Source organism: Dermacentor silvarum, chromosome 2, assembly GCF_013339745.2.
Source record: "Dermacentor silvarum isolate Dsil-2018 chromosome 2, BIME_Dsil_1.4, whole genome shotgun sequence".
NCBI lineage: Eukaryota > Metazoa > Arthropoda > Arachnida > Ixodida > Ixodidae > Dermacentor > Dermacentor silvarum.
The window spans coordinates 62,066,591-62,075,529 of NC_051155.1; the positions used below are offsets into that span (position 1 = coordinate 62,066,591).

Sequence of the window (8,939 nt, forward strand, 5' to 3'; positions counted from 1 at the left end):
TATTAACTTTACATTCATTATTGCTGTCTGTTCAAAATAGAAAAAACAATGCAGAACACGTAATGTTGTTCAAACCTTCATTAAACCTTGTGCTGTATTTTTGTATTCTTGCATCGAGACGGCACTACCTCCACGGAGGCAACCTCTGCCCTCGGTGATTGACGAATAGCAGGGCGTCGCTCCTGTTGTGTTTACATTTTGGAGCTGGGGTGGAGTTTTGACCACGAGAGGGGACAGACCGTGGGTGCATGTGTCTGTGTGTGAGAAGCACAGACGCTCTTCAGACCTGACAGAGCGGACAGTGTGCCCGTCCTGTTTACTTGTGATTTGTCCGTTCTTCTTGCACTGCTCGTCAAGGTGTCTTATTACGCTGCGATGTTTTCCTTGTGCTCCTGTATTGCTGAACATAATATAAGCTTCCTTTAATTTTTCCTTTAAACCGTGTTCTTTGTTATCAATCTTTCATACCTTGTTCTTCAGGTACCTCGCATCTGGCATGTACATGCAAGATGTTGCTATTAGCTTCAGGGTTGGCATCTCAACAGTGGCGACCATTGTGCATCACGTGTGCAGGCTGCTGTGGAGAACACTGCAACCTTTGTACCTAAAGGTACGCATTGAGCCACTGTACATGGAGGCGGTTTATTACTGTAATGGTTACAAACTTCGACTCCGGCAGCTAGTTTTCAGCAGTACCTGTGTGCCTGGACTAGCTTGTTTCGGTCACACTTCTATCGAACAATTTTTCCCCACAACCTAAGAGCAACTTCTTTTGTATGTGTGAAGGTACCGACAACGGAAGCCTGGCAGGAGGTAGCGCAAGGATTCGAGGAAAAATGGAATTTCCCTCACTGTATTGGAGCTGTCGACGGCAAGCATGTTCAGATACAAGCCCCTCCTCATTCAGGCAGCTTGTATTACAACTACAAGGTAATTAATGCGGTAAGTCACATTTGCATAACATGTGCTTATGGTTTCATTTTCTTACAAGGAACATTCTCCATCGTGCTCATGGCCGCTGTTGACAGCAATTTGAAATTCATGTGTGTTGATGTTGGGGCTTATGGACGTCCAAGTGATGGTGGTACATTGTCTGCTTCTTGCTTTAGAAAATCTCTAGAAAAGGCTTGCTCGGCCTTCCACCTCCGAAGCAGCTGCCTGGCACAAACATTGTTGCTCCTTCGTCGGGGACGAAGCATTTCAACTTCGTCCAGATTTTCTGCGGCCATATTCTGGGAGGGGCCAGGATGAAAGCACGCGCATCTTTAATTATCGTCTAAGCAGAGCCAGGTAACTAAAAGCACAAAATTTGCCCTTACGTATGTTGAATTATTTTTTTACTTCAATTTGCAGGAGGTGCGTTGAAAATGCTTTTGGAGTGATGGCCTCCCGATTCAGGATCTTTCGACGTGCCATCAATCTGCAACCACAAAATGCAGACTACGTTGTCACGGCGTGTTGTTTCCTGCACAACTTCTTGCGTGATGACGTGATCTACATGACGGTGAACTATGTCGACAGTGAAGATACATATGGCAACATCACCAGTGGCCAGTGGCGCACCACCCAGGACAGTGGCACCTCAGCAATGTTCAGTCTGCAACCTTCCACTGGGCACAATTATTCAAGGACGGCAGCGGCAACAAGAGACCTTTTCTGCTCATACTTTGTGAGTAGGGAGGGTTCTGTTCCTTGTCAACGGGCATCTGCTGGTCTGCGGCCGTGAGAGACAAAACAAGCAGCCACCAGGTTTTGCTGGATGTGCTGTCTGCTAGCCGCTTCTTGTTTGACGTGTGGCACAGTGACACTTCGCATAAGTCAATAAATATATAAATGAAAACAGACATTTCTGTGTTATTGAAATACGAGCACAAAAGGTGAATTTTGTACTTTGTGTACTCCACTTGTTTGCAGGAATAATGCGGCATATTATGTCGCACTTAGCTTTCGAATGGAACAGTGCACATCAGTTGTATCTTTTATTTGACTTCCATGTTTAACTTTTTGGTTCATTCATTTTTTACTACTGTATATCATTATTTTCATGTTATGCCCCCCCCCCCTCTTCCCTTTGTGATATTGTCAGTTAACAAGCAAAACATGAACCACTTCATTCTCGTTTAAAAGCGTCATTTTCCTTGGTTTGTTGTATTGCCACTGGACTGCAAACTGACACAGAGTATTTTAAAAAAATGTATTGCTTCATTGGGGTAACAAGTTTTCGTAGATAAGTAATACAAAAGGATGTCCAATAGTCAGACTGTATAGGGACCTCCGGTCAAGGTTAGGTGGGGAGAGGAATTACCATACGGTAGCAAATTAAAGCGATATGACATTAACATAGAGGTAAAAAAGTAGAACAAATATAAGAGAACAAGTTGAGCAGATATACACGCAAAAAATACAAGTAAAGAAAAAGACAAGTGTGCGAGTATGTACAAATGTATATCAAACGTGAACTACACGCAAATAACAAGCATAGAACAATGAAGCACATATATGTGTTCCAATACAAAGCTACACCAATTGGAAAAGTTAAAAAAAATTATCGCTCATCTTTTTTTTCATCTTTCATAAGATGCCAACCTACAAACAAGTGTCAAAAGCAATTTGACACAGTGACCATGAACAATAAAAAATACTTCACAGTTAATTAACAGCTAATATATGTTGTGCTGATCTCCACACTGGAGTAAACAAACGTGATCAGCCGGGAACTATTGCACTCTTGCCTTGTTTGTAGTTAAATTTTCTACACCTGTACTATTCCAAATTCCTAATTAGCAGACTAGGATAATTGCCGGCGCTATAGCATGCTACAATTTTTTGCAGCTCTAGCCGCCGGTGCTGCTGCATGTGATTAGGTGTTTGTTTCATAGCTGGTACAAGTGATAGCACAAAATGAGTTACGTCGTCCATTGAATGATTTGCTCTGAGGGCGCCCCTTATGGCTTCGAGTCGAAGATCGATTTCCTCAATTTCCTTCCTTGTTTTTCGTTGCTTTCTTGCTCGTCGCTCTGTCGCCTCACTCGAGGTCACAGATGAGTCCTTGCTTGTGCATGGAGTTGTTTTAGGGGAGGATCCAGGCGACGTAAACATATCTTCAAAAATCTCTGTTTCACAATGTTCCTCAGGGATGACCGCCATTTCTTCTGCTACGGCGTTTCATTTTGAGAATGGATTTCTTCGAGTGAAACATTGCTGTTGCTCCTGCGTAATATACATGTAGCTTATTAATGAGCACTCGTACCTTTAAACATGCAGTTGCTCTTACCGGCGTGGTTCAAACAAATCTGTCATGAACTTCAGCCTTTCCATGTGTGGCCAGTTGCTGGATTTGCTTTTCTTTGTGGCACCTGAGCCACTCCTGTGCTCATCTTTAAGGTCTTTCAATTTGCGTCGAAATGTGTCTTTCAGGTTTTTCCAACGGCTTTGTACTTCATCCATGGTCACTGAAAAAAATTCGAAGCAAAATAACGAAATGTAAAAGCATAAATTACGTGCAGAAATTTCTTCTCTGTATAAGTGTGTCACCTAATAAGTAACGCAATCTCTAAAAAAATGCCATCAGCTGATTCATGATCGCATTTCAATGTTCCTGGAACCGGGTCGGATCCTTCAGTGGGTGGTCCAAAAATAGCTGGGGAATTTTAAAAAGGAACCTTGAAATATCAACACCTTGCATTCTGCGACACCTCACACCCAATTGAAATAGTTTGCCTAAACTTGGCATGCTGAGCAGGCTTATATTGGCTTGTATTTCTTCATTTCTTCGTGGCCGATCCCTCGTTGTGGTTATGTCCCATAGTACAGAAATCATAATCATCGGGAAGCGACGATCATGTAAAAGAAGTAGCTGGCACTGACCATATGTATAGCGGACAAATTTGATATACAGGGTGTTTCAGCGAACACTTTAAATTTATTTAAGGTTGCCTGACGCAGATAGCCCAATTCAAGTTAATGAGCTGGTCTACTCGAAGAGGCGGATATTACTTGCACAAAAAATTGCAATGCATAATCGACCAATCAACAAAAAATCACTAATTAAGTTTTTAACTAATTATCTGATGGCCCATATTGCTAATTATAAATTGTAGCCATGGAGTTCGCAAGGCGGATCCACTTGGAAATAATTATCCGGATGACACCAGTTTCGAGATAATTCCCGAAATTTGCGGAGAAATGCATTGGCGTTTTTGGTAAGCAACTAACTGGAAGCTTGCGTGAAGTTCGTGAAACAGCTTGCGTGAAGTAATTGTTACAATCTCTGCAGGGCTTTTACAAAATCCTACAAATTAGTAGTATATTTTAGAGGTTTTAGAGGTAACTGTGATATCATTTTTCAATGCCACGTTGTAAACGTATAGTTCTGTTTTCCAAAAGTTTTGCTATCTTCAAAAACTTTTGTAAGAAAATTGACCCCCTAAATAAACATTCCGCTTACCACAGTCACTAGATTTAAACTTTCTTTATAAAATGCAACAAATCTCATCAAATTCAGTGCAGTGGTTGCTGAGAAAACCAATTTCTAAGTTCCTGTGTATGGTAGGAGTCCATTTATTTACATGGGAAGAAATGAAAAGGCCGAACACATACCATTAGGGTCGATGGTCCTCATAGCTGCCAGCACTTCTTCCCATAACGCTGACCTGTTCGTGGTCTTATAGTCATTAAGCGCGGCGTTCCACAAAAGGGGACTTTGATGAAACTGATTATGTAGTGATGTTGTTAGATTGGTGATGAGACTGTAATGAGGTTTGGGCCCAGGACCACTCACCAAGGAACGCAATCGACCACTCGAGTGCACACAGACACAGAATATATATTAACAGCACAAAGCCGTACAGACATCACGATGGACATGTACTTAAGTTATGCTAACGCATGCAGTCCCGAATTTGCTACTAGAGTGTCCTGTTGTATAAGATAAAGTCTCTCGCCGTGCGTTCCTTTTGCGTGGAGCCCGTTGACGCGTAGAGGCCGATGTCGGTCCCGAAGGGTCGGTTGACGGCTGGACGACGTCACCATGGGCCTACCCACGGCATCATGGGATCTGCAGCTGCAGCAGCGACGGCAGCAGACACAGCCGTGGTAGCCGTGCAACAGCTCTCGCTACTGCTCTCGCCTCCGGCAGCAGGCTGGTCGTGGCAGTGGCCCGGGAAAGCGACCACCTCGCCTGGCTCCCTGGACCGGTTGTTCAGCAGAAACACAGGTCCTTCAGGCTCCCTGGACCGGTTGCCCCGCTCGCCTGGCTCTCTGGACCGCGGTTGCCCCGCTCACCTGGCTCCCTGGACCGGTTGCCCAGCAGGAACGCAGGTCACTGGCATCCGAGAACCAGTTACCTCGTTCGCCTGGCTCCCTGGACCGGTTGCCCAGCAGGAACGCAGGTCCTTTGCGTCCAAGGACGGCGTAGTGGGCGATCTGGGTTCTCTAGACCGGGCGTCAGCGAGAACCGGCTGGCCTTCAACGCCGAGCAGCTCCGAACACTTGCACGCACCACGCGCCACGCGCCACACGATCACACCACTTCGTCATCGCCCCCGCACGACGAACACGGCAATGTCTTTTCGTTTTTCGCGCGCTTCCGTCCATATCATGACAACCCCCGGTTTTAAGAAAGTTGTTTACAACTTTTCTAATGGGGAAGAAGGCGGAAAACAAGGGCCAACGTGTTGCGCGGAGGTACACTTTGACGAGTTCACTACATATACAACTGTTGTTTTAAAAGTAAAATCGGCAATTGTCTTCTTAACATTTAGCACTCCAAAGGTTAAAAATTTTAACTCTATGGTAGTATACACTTGTTCATTCAGCGATTTAAGCACGGCTCAGGTAATCCGCTCCGATGTTATCCTACTCTTTGTCATGTTGAGTGCTTGTAGAATGGGAGCATTGCCGAGCTTATTCTTGAAAACGCTGAACGCTGGCTCTTGAGCCGGTCCCCACGCGAGAATGTTGTTTGGTCCTTTCCGTGTGAGTTCTGTCAAAGGCTTGGTGATCTCGCTTAAGGCAGACACCTGCTGCACTTGTGAAGGTTCGCGTTCCTCATACTTCTTAAGCATATTAACGTGGAATATTTTTCTTTTTCCACTTATGTTCAAAATGTAGCCTACCTCATTCTTCCGTTCGACGACTTCAAATGGACCCTTCCATTGCATTAGCAACTTGTTGGAATCAGTCGGCAGTAGAAGAAGTACTTTATCGCCAACATTTAACTTGCGAGGACGGCTCTTCCGCCCAAAGTAGGTTTTTTGCTTTGCGCGTGCCTTCTCCAACTCGTCATGGGCGAGTTGGCATGTCTCCTCAAGGCGATTTCGAAGATCCACACGATAGGTGTAAGTTGTGCGAGTTTCGCCGTCGATATCTTCATTGGTCCACAGCTCCTTGAGCACCGTCAGTGGTCCTCGTACGTGTCGACCATAAATCAACTCAAAAGGCGAGAAGCCCAGGCTTGCTTGCGGCACTTCTCTGTAGGCGAAAAGCAGTGGAGCAAGGTACCTGTCCCATGATCGAGGTTTGTCCTGGCACATCCTCTTCAGCATGGTCTTCAGGGTACCGTTGAACTTCTCAACGAGCCCATTCGCCATGGCATGATAGGGAGTCGTTCGGAGAAACCTGATGGCAAGTAGACGGCCCACCTCTTCCATGAGTTCTGCTGTGAAGCTTGTTCCTTGGTCACTTACAATCTCTTTTGGTAGACCAATGCGAGAGAAAATCTCAATCATTTCCTCTGCCACATGCATAGCATCAATTGCAGGAAGAGCAATGGCATCCGCATATCGGGTGGCAAAATCTATGAGGGTGAGAATATAGCGGTTGCCACTGGTCCGATTTCGGTGAAAAAGGACCGATTAAATCGACCGCAACGCGCTCAAAAGGTGTACGTATTATAGGCATATTGCCCAGAGGCGCAACACCTATTTTGCCTTTTGGTATTCGCTGGCATTTATCGCAGGACTTGACGAAACGTTTCACGTCGCCATGCAGATCCGGCCAGTAAAAATCCGCCAAGACTCGATCAGTCGTGCGCCGAATGCCTTGATGTCCGGCCATAAGACCTTCGTGTGCGACTTCAAGTATAGGTCTTCTAAACATCTTCGGCACGACAAGCTGGTTAAATGTCCTGCCGGTAGCAAGACAGTACTGTCGGTAGAGAAGCCCACCTTTTTCAAGGAACGAGTAGCAGTGGCCTTTTGGTGACTTGAACTTTCTGTTGACTTTAGTAAACAGAGATTTCAGCGTTTTGTCCGTGTGCTGTTCCTCTGCAAATTGTTCTTTGGTAACGTCGCACCACTTTATTTTTGGTACACACAATGGAGTCGTCTTATCCTCTTGTGGCTTGACCATGGCGGAAACATAGTGAGGGTGCTCCACAGGTATCACTTGCACACTGGTGTTTAGCGACGCAGTGTCTCTTTGGTTGACTGAAGCGTGCTTCCAGTTAATATCTGGCTCGTGAGGTCCTCTGACACCGGGTAGGTTTCCGAGCACAAGATCATAAAGCGGCTTGTTCATACATAAGGCTGTGATTTCTCCAGTAAAGTACGGTGTATGTACGTGGAGTTTGGCCTCTGGCACATCAATTACAGAGCCATCAATAAGCAGGACTCTGCTACTCTTTCCAGTAAAACTCTGATCAGGAACTAAGTCTCTTCGGATAATTGCAGTATTGCTGCCCGTATCACGAAGAACCCTAATTGTTCGACCGAGCACTTGCCCTTCAACTACTGGCATTCCTTCCACCAGAAAAATGGGTTTTCTTTGATCCGGTTTTTTATCAAAAGTGTCACGATTTTTCCCCTTCTTGTGTTTTCCAGCTGGGTGACACAAAGAAAAATCATCGCGGTTCTCGTTGAGCACGCAGGCTGAACTTTTCTCTTTATGCGCCTTCGTGCTCCAGCAGTCGTCGCTCTTGTGACCAACCTTCCCACAAAACTTGTACTTTGTCACTTCTTTAGCTTGGTTGCGACATTCATGAGCTTGATGCCCCAGGCGCTTACAAAGCATACACCTTTGTGGTGGTTTTCTTGGAGCGTCGGTGGGATTCCTAGTGACGTCTATTGCGTCCTCCGGAACCTTCCCGAGATTCGATAGGTGCTGAGCTTCAATGAACCGATCAGCCGCATCAGCTAGCTCTTGGAGTGACTTGCATTCTCGTTCTTTCAGGAATATAGTAAGCTTTGGATGGCAACACCAGGATAAACTGTTCCGCGACCATGTGGTCTCGAAGGCTGTCGAACGTTCTGGACACGTTAGCCATGTCAATCCAGTGGTCGAAGTACCCTGAAAGCCTAGCAGCTAACTGTCTCCCGGTTTCTCCATCCTCTGCCCTTGCCTTGCGAAATTTCTCCTGGTAACCTTGCGCAGTGAAGCGAAACCTCTGCAGCAAAGCTTTCTTTACTTTCTCGTAGTTTAATGAATCAGCGGCAGTCATTCGGCCAATTACTGTTAGCGCTTCGCCACTCAAACACATGCTCACAGCTAATGCCCACTTCTCTTGTGGCCAATCCTGTCCTGTTGCCACGCGCTCGAACCTTTGCAAGTACGCATGCAAATCATCGCATCGCTCATCGAACAACGGAAGCAACTTTTGCGGGTTGAGAACTGAAGAGGCGGCACTCGGAAGAGACATCGAATCAGAGTTGATTCGTGCGGATTCACTTTGAGCTCTTTCTTGGAGCTTCAATTTGAGCTCAAGAATTTGTCGAGTTCTTTCGTCGGCTTCCTTACTTGCTTCTCTCTCCGCAGCTCGTTCCGCTCTTTGTTTTGCCTGTTCATTCTCAATCCACGTACGCAATTCCACACCGGACAATCCTAGCTGTGATCCAATAGTGGCTAATCTTTCTGTATCCATCATTTAGTTCTCTGTGAGCGTGCACTCGAGGGAGGATAATTTCCTTCGATGATTTTACGAGCGGTATCCTGGCAGGCTCGCC

General features: G+C 45.8%; 1 pseudogene; it reads left to right on the plus strand.

The window, feature by feature from the left end:
• The first annotated feature begins 990 nt into the window (after positions 1-990).
• On the plus strand, positions 991-1,726 carry LOC119440078 (uncharacterized; annotated as a pseudogene).
• Positions 1,727-8,939: the final 7,213 nt, after the last annotated feature.